The sequence below is a fragment of the Lutra lutra genome, chromosome 1 (genome assembly GCF_902655055.1).
Source record: "Lutra lutra chromosome 1, mLutLut1.2, whole genome shotgun sequence".
In the NCBI taxonomy this organism is placed as follows: Eukaryota; Metazoa; Chordata; class Mammalia; order Carnivora; family Mustelidae; genus Lutra; species Lutra lutra.
The window spans coordinates 6,485,972-6,495,258 of NC_062278.1; positions in this window are offsets into that span (position 1 = coordinate 6,485,972).

Genomic DNA, 9,287 nt, shown 5'->3' on the forward strand with positions numbered 1-9,287 from the left:
CAGTTGTGAGATCGAGCCCCACCCTGGGCTCTGTGATCAGCAAGAAGTTTTCTTCCGATTCTCTTTCCCTCCCAGATCATGCACTTGCTCTCTCTCTCTCTCTCAAATAAATAAATAAAATCTGTTTAAAAAAGAATCTTGCATTTATGTAGTACGCTGTAGTTTTCCTAGACTTACCTTCTACGGTGTTCCTTATTTGAGATTGCATTATTCTCTCCGGTTTAAGTGACTTCCCCAAAGTCACAGAGCAAACTTATAGGGTATTCAAGACTAAAATCTTCCAAAATTTTCAGTGAAGTGTGTTTTCCCACCAACGCAAACAGAAGGGCATTCTGCTTATGTGGAGCCCTAAACAGTTCACAAACTTCTTCGCAGACATGGGCGGCCCTGCCCTTGCTCTGTGATAAGCAGATCACACCCTGTTATCCTGGAATCCCTGGTTTACCAGTGAGGAAATTCTGATTCAGCCTGGCCAGCATCTTGCCCCCTGGCCAGTTGGCTAAGCTGAGGGCCAGCACCAGGCCTCTGGTCTTTGCACCGACTTGACTGCTAATGACAAACAGTGACACCTGACTTCCTTGTTCTTTGCTGTACAAGGTACAGCTTGACCTCTGGTATTTGAGGCTGTCTCGTGGGTCCAGTCCACGACCCAAGAGTGGCCTGAAGCCCCATGGTGGGCTTTGTTCAAAACTCGGCTGAAACACATCTTGATTGTTCTAGCCATATGGCTAGCAGGGGAAACTCACACTGCCCACTTGGGTTTTAACTTAGTTTGGGTGGATTCCCCTTCTCTCAGTCTTTGCAATAACTCTCCATAAGAGATAACAGTTGTGTCCCTGAAGTGGGTTGAATGGTGCCCTGCCCCTCCTCCCGCAATGATACGTCTACATCCAAACCCTTGCAACCTATGAATGGGACCTTGTTTGGACAAAAGGTTTTTTGCAGAGGTAGTAAGTGCAGACCTGCAAGATGAAATCATCCTGGGTTATCCTGGCAGACCCTGAATTAATGACAAATCTCCAGGAGAGGCACACGGAGAAGAGAAGAAGGCCAGGTGCGGACCAAGGCAGAGACTGGAGGGATGCAGTTGTAGGCCAAGGACCTCCTGGACCACCAGAAATGAGGAGGCAAAAAAGGCCCTCCCCTAGAGCCTCAGAGGAGCAAGATCCTGCTGACCTTGATTGTGAATCTGTGGCCTCCAGATTGCGAGAGAGTAAATTTCCTTTGCTTTAAGCCACTGAATTTGCAATGATTTGTTACATCAGGTGCAGGAAACTCATACAACCTCCTTGGGAGAAGTGACCCTGAGAGGAGAGCCAGGAGGTGAGGACAACAGATGGAGTCAAGACTTGAAGCTTTCTCAGAAATCGAGCGATCTTCGCACAAGTAAGACAATTTTGAGTAAATTAAAAACTGGGTAAGGAATGATAAGTGGAATTAGACAGTGAGTTGGATTTTTGACATTCACTATAAGAAAATGAGAAGAAGGGATTCATGAAACCACTGTAGGGGCGTCCCAGCCAGTGAGGGAGATACACACTTCCGGGTGCAGTTATATGCTGGAATGTTAAGTACAATCTCAGGGGTGAGTCACCATTTACAATTCATGTGGGAAAAAATTATAAAAATAAAAGAATAGGAACTTACGGATGCAGAGCAATTACATGTTAACTATGGTGTGAAATGGTTGGTGACCAGAAGATTAGAAGGAAGCTGAAGGTCATCTTTGTACTTCCCCCACTCACTCCTGTTCATTCGTAGCTCTGGGACTCCTTGACTTTGGATCTGATCCAATCCAATCCCTGTTCTTGAGTTGTTAAGAAAACTGGGCCAGCCCTGCTGACCTCTGGACAGGGACCAACAGTACACCAACAGCCAGCCCCACCATCTGGTGGGGTATGGACTGAGTCTTGGCAAGACTAGAGGCACTGCTGGGCCCTGAGCACCCCTTTGGTCCTTGCCTTACTGTGCAAGGGGACCTCCTCCTTCCCTCACCTCTGGTTTCTTGAGATGGGGCTTCTGCCTTGGACTTATTTCTTCAATTCAGACTTCTCCTCGGCCTCTCCCTGGCCAGGAGTATGTCCACGTTCTGCCATGCAAGGACAGTCCCATACAGGGAACACCTATCTGCCCGTCTACTGCGCATGGGCCACACTGGGTTTCCTTCCAGCCTGTCTGTGAGCAGTATAGGTGTTGAGGTGGAACACGATCCATCTTACACCATGGGGGTAGGAGTGGTGGAAGCAGAGAAACTGGCCAGGTGACCGCAGTGAGAGTAACATAGGTGAGGAGGGTGGTTTGGACCAGGGAGTTAATACTGGAAATGTAGAAAAGTATTTCCCCTTAGGAGCAGACACCACCATCCTTCAGCTGCTCAAGCCAGGGTCTGTCAAGTTGTCCTTGATTTCCATTCTTCCCTGAGCCCCATAAACCATCAGCAAGTCCTGTGGACTCATTTCCAAACATCTCTCAAATCCTACTACTTCTACCTCTTCCTGATTCTACACCCTTGTCACCATGTCACTCACCTTGACCATGCATCAGTCTCCTGTTAGAGCACACCTCTGCTTCCACCTTCCTACAATCCAGCCTCCACACAGCAGCCAACATCGTCTCTGAGAAAATAAATCCTATGACGCCACCTCTTTCCTTAGAATCCTCCAAAACTTCTCACCCACATAGAATAGAATCTTGACTCCTTTCAGGACCTAGAGAACCTGCTCTGCCTTTTCCCCCTTCCCACCATCTTCTCCTTGCTCCTCATACTCTAGTATACCAGCCTCCACCTACTTCTGGAACACCCCAAAACTGCTCCCCCTTTGGGGCCCTTCCCCTTGCTGTTCTCTGGAATGCTCTTTCCCTGGTCTCTCTCTCTGCAAGGCTGCTCCTCCTCACACTCCAGGGTAAATGTCACTGGCTCAAGGCAGTCCTTTCTAATCTCTGGTCAACTGATAACACTCTTCCTAGCATTTATCACTACAAAATTATCTTGTTAATTTATCTGTTTACTTGATTTCGTTGTCATCCCCCAGCTTACGAAAATTCAAGCTCAGTGAGAGCAGAACCCTTGTCCATCTTGTTCTTTGCTGTGTCCCTGCACCTTCAGCAGCAACTGGCATGTTCTAGGCATGGATGAATGACCTTGATGAATGAATGAATGAATGAATGAATGACTCTGGCTAGATTCGGTGCATCATGGTGTCTCAGATCTCTATGACTCCTGAGTTTTGTTATCCAAAGTATCTTCCATTACTCTCCACTCTGGTCACCTATAACCTTGACAAACAAGCCATTGAACAAATAGTGACTAAGGCAAAGTATGTCACTAGGACTCTCACTCTGGGTGACAGTAACCAAGGCCTGATTAGCTCTATTTGTATAACTACCCTTGAAGATATAAGACCCTGTGTGAAACAAGCATCTGCCACGTCTGCCTTATCTGCGTCTCCACTAAGCCTGTCAGCTCACACCCACACAACCTGTTTTTAGGAAATCTTGGTGACACTGAGGCCTCCACTCCATCAGGTGCATTTCCTGGCTCAGTCCTGCGGGAGCAGAGGTGAAGTGTCCCCCGCTGTCCAGGTGCCTGCTACAGACCCAAATGACCCCTGACCCTGGGCTGGTATGTGCTGTGGACGCTTCCCAGGTGCTTCCCATGCCAAATGTCAGGGCAGAGCTGTTGGGCAGAGGACCAGGGACCTTGAGGGCCCTTGGTCCAGAGGTACAGTCCCTTGACCCCCCAGTCACTTAAAATACAACCAAAGCAAACAGGTCTCCACAACCAGAGAATGATACTTGAACATGTATGTTAGTAGCAAGACTTCTCAAACACAGGGGCTTAAATGACACAGAATTTTATCTTTCTCTGGTATAACACTGGGGAAGGGGGTCTGAGGCTGGTTTGGTGGCTCAGTGACTGGGACCTAGGCTCCTCCCATCTTGATCTGCCTTCTTCCCTAGGGCAGATGACTCACTTCCTTTCCTAGAAAGGAGAGGAAGAGAACACTAGGCACTTCCTTTTTATTCATAATTGCATGGGCAGCCCTGCTCATCCTTATTGGTGGATTTAGTCACATGACTTCATCTGGCTGCAAGGGAAGCTGGGAAGTGTAATCTTAAGCAGGATGGGTTGGTGCTAAGAATGGATACCAGCAGAATAAGCAGAAGCCTCCTTGGCCATTCATCCCTGAAATGTGTCCCTCCTCCTGGGTTATATCTCAGTGGACCAGGGGCAATCCTCAGATTCTTCCATGTCTTGCACAATCCAAATCAATCTGGAACCAGGGCCTGTGGATTCCGGCCCTTCAATTTCCCTAGCAATCAGTTTCTTCTTTCTGTCTTCACAAATCTCAGAGGGACAGCCTGATAGCATCTGGTAGTCGCTTTCCAATCAGATGCCCTCCCTATGATAACTTCCTCTCAATCAATACTGCGCTGAGCAGGCACATAGGCTTCCTAATGCATTGCTCTGATTCTGTTATTCCCCTGCTCAAAAGCATTCAGTGCCTCTGCTGTGAAAGTTTAAATAGCTTGGTGAGGTTTTCAGCTGCATTGCCAGCTTTGCCCTCCCATACGCCTCGCTAGCTACACCATGAGCCTCAAGATCCAGCCAAGAGAAGGGCAAGAGAGGAAGGAGAAAAGAGAACAGAAATTTATTGAGGGCCTTTTGTAATAATTATTGCTATGGCCTGAATGTTTTGGGGGGCCCCCAAATTCATGTGTTGAAACCTAACCCCCATGCGTGGATCTGGAAGTGGGGCCTTTTGGCAAATGATTGGGTCACGAGCACAGAGCCCTCATGAATGGGATTGGGGCCCTGATAAAGGCAGCCGGAGAGATCTCCCTTGTCCCCTTGCCATGTGGGGACACAGTGAGGAGATAGCCGGTTATGCACCAGAAATTAGGCTTCAGACATTGAATCAGACATTGAATCAATCAATCAGACATTGAATCTGCCTGTGCCTTGGTCTTGGACTTCCCGCCTCTAGAACTGTGAGAAATAAATTTCTGTTGTTTCTAAGGTACCCAGTCTGTGGTATTTTGTGATAGTCGTTTGAAAGAACTGAGACAATCATCACTTAAATGTATTGGGTGCCCACTGAGGCCCAGGCCCTCCTTTGCACTTGCACCCCACGGGCTCTCTGACATGACTCCTGGGTCTTAACCCCTGGGCTGCGACAGTTTTATCAGAGTGTCCCTCCCTGGAGACTTGAAATTTCCTGAAGGCCCAGAAGATTCCTCTTCTACCTGGGCCTCGAGTGTCCATGGGCGAAGGAATCACCTTTCAGAGGAGTTGGAAGGTGGTTATTCCCCGAGCTGGAGAGGCTGGTGGGAGAGGAGAGGTTGAAAGTGGGTGAGGTCATCAGGGGGCCTGGCTGGCTGATCGTAAAACTGCCTCTTCATTCCCAGAGAGACCTGGAAGAGGCAGCAAAGCCTGCGCCGTGGTTGTGGTTAGTTAATCATGGACTTATCAGGAACAGAAGGAATGGGTGGCCCTCTGAGCCGTGCCTAACATAGCGGGAAATTCTCCAGGGGTGCCTGACATAGCGGGAAATTCTCCAGGGCTGGTGAATGGGGCCTGGCCTGTGTTAGCAGAACGAACTTGGCTCTCAGCTGGTTTCCAAGGCCTGTGTCTGGTCATAGGCCCAGGGCTCCTGTACCCTCCTCATGGGTCTGAGCCTTCCTGCTAGGCTCCTGCCATGGGCTCTGGGGAACCTGTGCCCTGGAAAAGGGGTGTCCTCACACCTTTCAGGAGTAACTGGACACCGGCTGTCTACTTCTTCCAGTCCAGGGGACTCAGATACCTGTGGGCTCTACTGGAAAAGGTGGGGCATAATAGATAATAAGCATAATAAATAAGCGAAGTATTCAGTAACTAAAATGGTAATAAGTGCATGATGGGTAAAGAGAGAACAAAAATGAGAATCAGATGTGGCCGGGGCTGGGTTCCCAATCACAGAGAGGCAAAGGACCCCGACATTCCAGGGCAGTGACTGTCAAAAATTTTGGTCTCAGGATTCCTTGACACTCTTCCCATTTCTTGCTCGTGTGGTATCTACCCATGTTTACCAGATTAGCAATCAAAACTGAAGACTGTTTAAAATAGTAACTTATTTATTTATTATTTACTAGGATATACTATTTAATAATATTAAACTATTATTTTAATATAATTAAATTTAAAAATTACTATTGGTACATTATTGATTTATTATTTAAAATATTTTAATATAATTAAAATAATATTTAAAATATTAAAATGTTTAAATAATATTTAATTATTTAAAAATGTTTAAATAATATTTAATTATTTATTAAGAAGTGAAACTATTTCAAGTTCACATGAATAACATTTTTTAAATGAAAGGTAACAATGTTGTAAAAAACCACCCAAAAATTAGTGTGAAGCTGGGCATTGTTTTACATTTTTGTAAATCTTAATGTCTGACTTAACAGAAGGTGGTTGGATTCTCACATCTGCCTCTGAATTCAATCCGTTGTATCACATGCCATGAAGCATCTGGAAAGCTCTACCGTGTACTGTGGGGCTAGAACGGAAAATGCAGAAAACACTTAGGAAAGTACTTCTGACCTCACAGAGCCCCAGAAAGAGGCTGAGGGACCCCTAGGAATTCCTGGACTACACTTTGAGAATTGCTGCTCTGGCGTATTCCCATCTCTTCATTTTTCAGATGAGAAAATTAAGATCCTGAGTGGGACGCTGTGTTTCTCAGGTCTCCCAGCTTGTTGGTAAAGTGGATGGAGGACAGGACCCACAACTTTTTACCTTAGCCCAAGGTTCTCTTCCCAGTTTGAAGTTTTATTTGTTGCTTGATTATTTTAATGCAAAGCAAAAGCCCAGATATTTAATTCTGTGCATGAGGAAGCCGCCACTTTTTTTAAAATAAATACAGTCCAAGCCCCGTGACCACACATAAAGGTGAGTGGCATGGGCCCAGGAGCGTGGCTGTTAAATGTGTGTTTACTACTCTATCTCGCTGGCCTGAAGTTTACACAATGGCCCTTTGTGCTCTCTGAAAGCCTGGGTGTGTTAGGTGTGGTCTTGGGTACAGTGAGAGAAGTCAGTAGAATAACAGTAAATATTCCCTTTGATGGAGGGAACAAAGGTGATTTAAACTGAATCTTGAAAGGGACTAAGAGCTAATGAGCTGCTCTGGCCCAGGCGGGCGCTCTCCAAGAACATTGCGCCTTCTGAATGGGTGAATTTCACACACCTTGACCTCCAGGCTGGGGAGGCACCAACATGGCTTAATCGCAGCCAGCTAGCGAGAATGGATGGATCCCTCAGGTTCGGGGTCTACAGGAACAGAGCTGCCAACGGTCACCACCAACGTTTGGATTCTGCTCCAGGAAGGACAGGCCCTTGGAGTGAGTGTGGTCTGAGCAAACAGTGCCTTCACCGATCTCCCCAGGTGTCGTAGGCATTAGTCATGCAGATGTTATCAAGATGTAGAAAGTTCTGACAGGGCTGGGAATGAGTCACTGGGCCATCAAAGACCTGTGAGATAAACAGAAACCAAGTAGAAAAATCAATACGGTGTGCTTTACTCAATGGTCCTGGCTGAGATTGTGCAAGCAAAGATTTCACCACCCCGAAGGTGATGTCTGGGCAGCCTCCAGGTCCCCATACCCAGCCGTGGGGTCGCATAGAATTGGCGGGGATCTCTGAGCCTGGGCCCATACCTGGGATGGTGGTCCACTAGTCACATGCCAGTCTCTCACAGCAGTCTTCCTTCTAGAAGGTAAACCTGTCAAACCAGCCAGTGGGCTTCTGGAAAGGAAGAAAGGGAAGGAGGCATGGCAGAGAAGGGAATAGGTTGTTGCCAGGAATAAGGTGGATTCCAAAGAGTTTAAAGTTTATTCTTTTAACAAACAGCTTTGACTAAGAAGCTATATTTTCAGATTTTATTTTAAAACTAAATATTTAAAATTTTAAAAAATTTAGACATTTTGAGTTATCTTATTTTTTTCGACTTTTTTGGTATGACAAAATAATTTGGTTGATAAAGCTTTTATGGCCAATGTAAATTTGAATTATTAAATATTTACCATGTTTACTGAGAGTCTGGATGAAGTAGCTTCAAAAAGACATTTAATGTACTCTATTCTATAAAATAAAAAATTAGTGTTTCATGTCTCCCTTTCAAATGTTCAACTCTTTAACTGCTTTTGTTCATAAAGCAACACTGTTATTAAGCATAGATGGGGAAAAATCTGGGCCTATAGATACTGTCTCATAATAGGGCTCAATACTAATACCAACTTAAAAAACGCTGGTGCTTTAAAACCTAGAGAAATTATATGGACAAAAGTTAATATAGTATGAATAACTTTACACCATATTTAATGCTAATGTTTAATAGTGTTAAGAACCACAGACTTTTGGAGTGCCTGGGTGGCTCAGAGGGTTAAGCCTCTGCCTTTAGCTCGGGTCATGGTCTCAGGGTTCTGGGATCAAGCCCCGCATTGGGCTCTCTGTTCAGCGGGGAGCCTGCTTCCCCCTCTCTCTCTGCCTGCCTCTCTGTCTACTTGTGATCTCTCTCTCTGTGTCAAATAAATAAAAATCTTAAAAAAAAAAAAGAACCATAGACATTTCTATTGAAATGACATTTAAATACCTTTCTCTCTCTCTCTCTCACAGTAAGAAGTTGAGATTCTTGGGGCACCTGGGTGGTTCAGTCAGTTAAGCGTCCACCTTCAGCTCAGGTCATGATCCTGGGGTCCTGGGATCAAGCCCTGAATTGGGGGGGGGACTTCTCTGCTCATTGGGAAGCCTGCTTCTCTGTCTGCCTGCTGCTCCAACTTCTTGTGCTTCTCTCACTCTCTCTCAAATAAATAAATAAAATCTTAAAAAAAAAAAAGAACTTGACATTTTCATTGGTGACATTTGCTCATGGAGCATCGCTTGTCATTAGTGACGTTCACTAATCGAATATGCTGGTTTTAGGCTCTCTGCTTTGGGTCACTATTGTGGGTGGGTATATAACATGAGCGGCTTTGGTTGTATTTTTGTCTGAATGGGTCATTATCTTCCCACAGATCATGAGCACTAGGACCCGTTCCTTAGTTTATCATATCCACAAGAACGTTCTAGATCTACATGAATCAGATACACCGCTTTCTCCCCAGGTGTCATAAAGCAAGTGGTACATATCCTGGTTACTCTTTACGCAGTGCACTCAGCAGGTAGTAGGGACTCAGTGGGTGCTTGCTGAGTGAATGCCAGGAACAGATTGCAGGAGGAGAAATAAATTCATTATGATGTC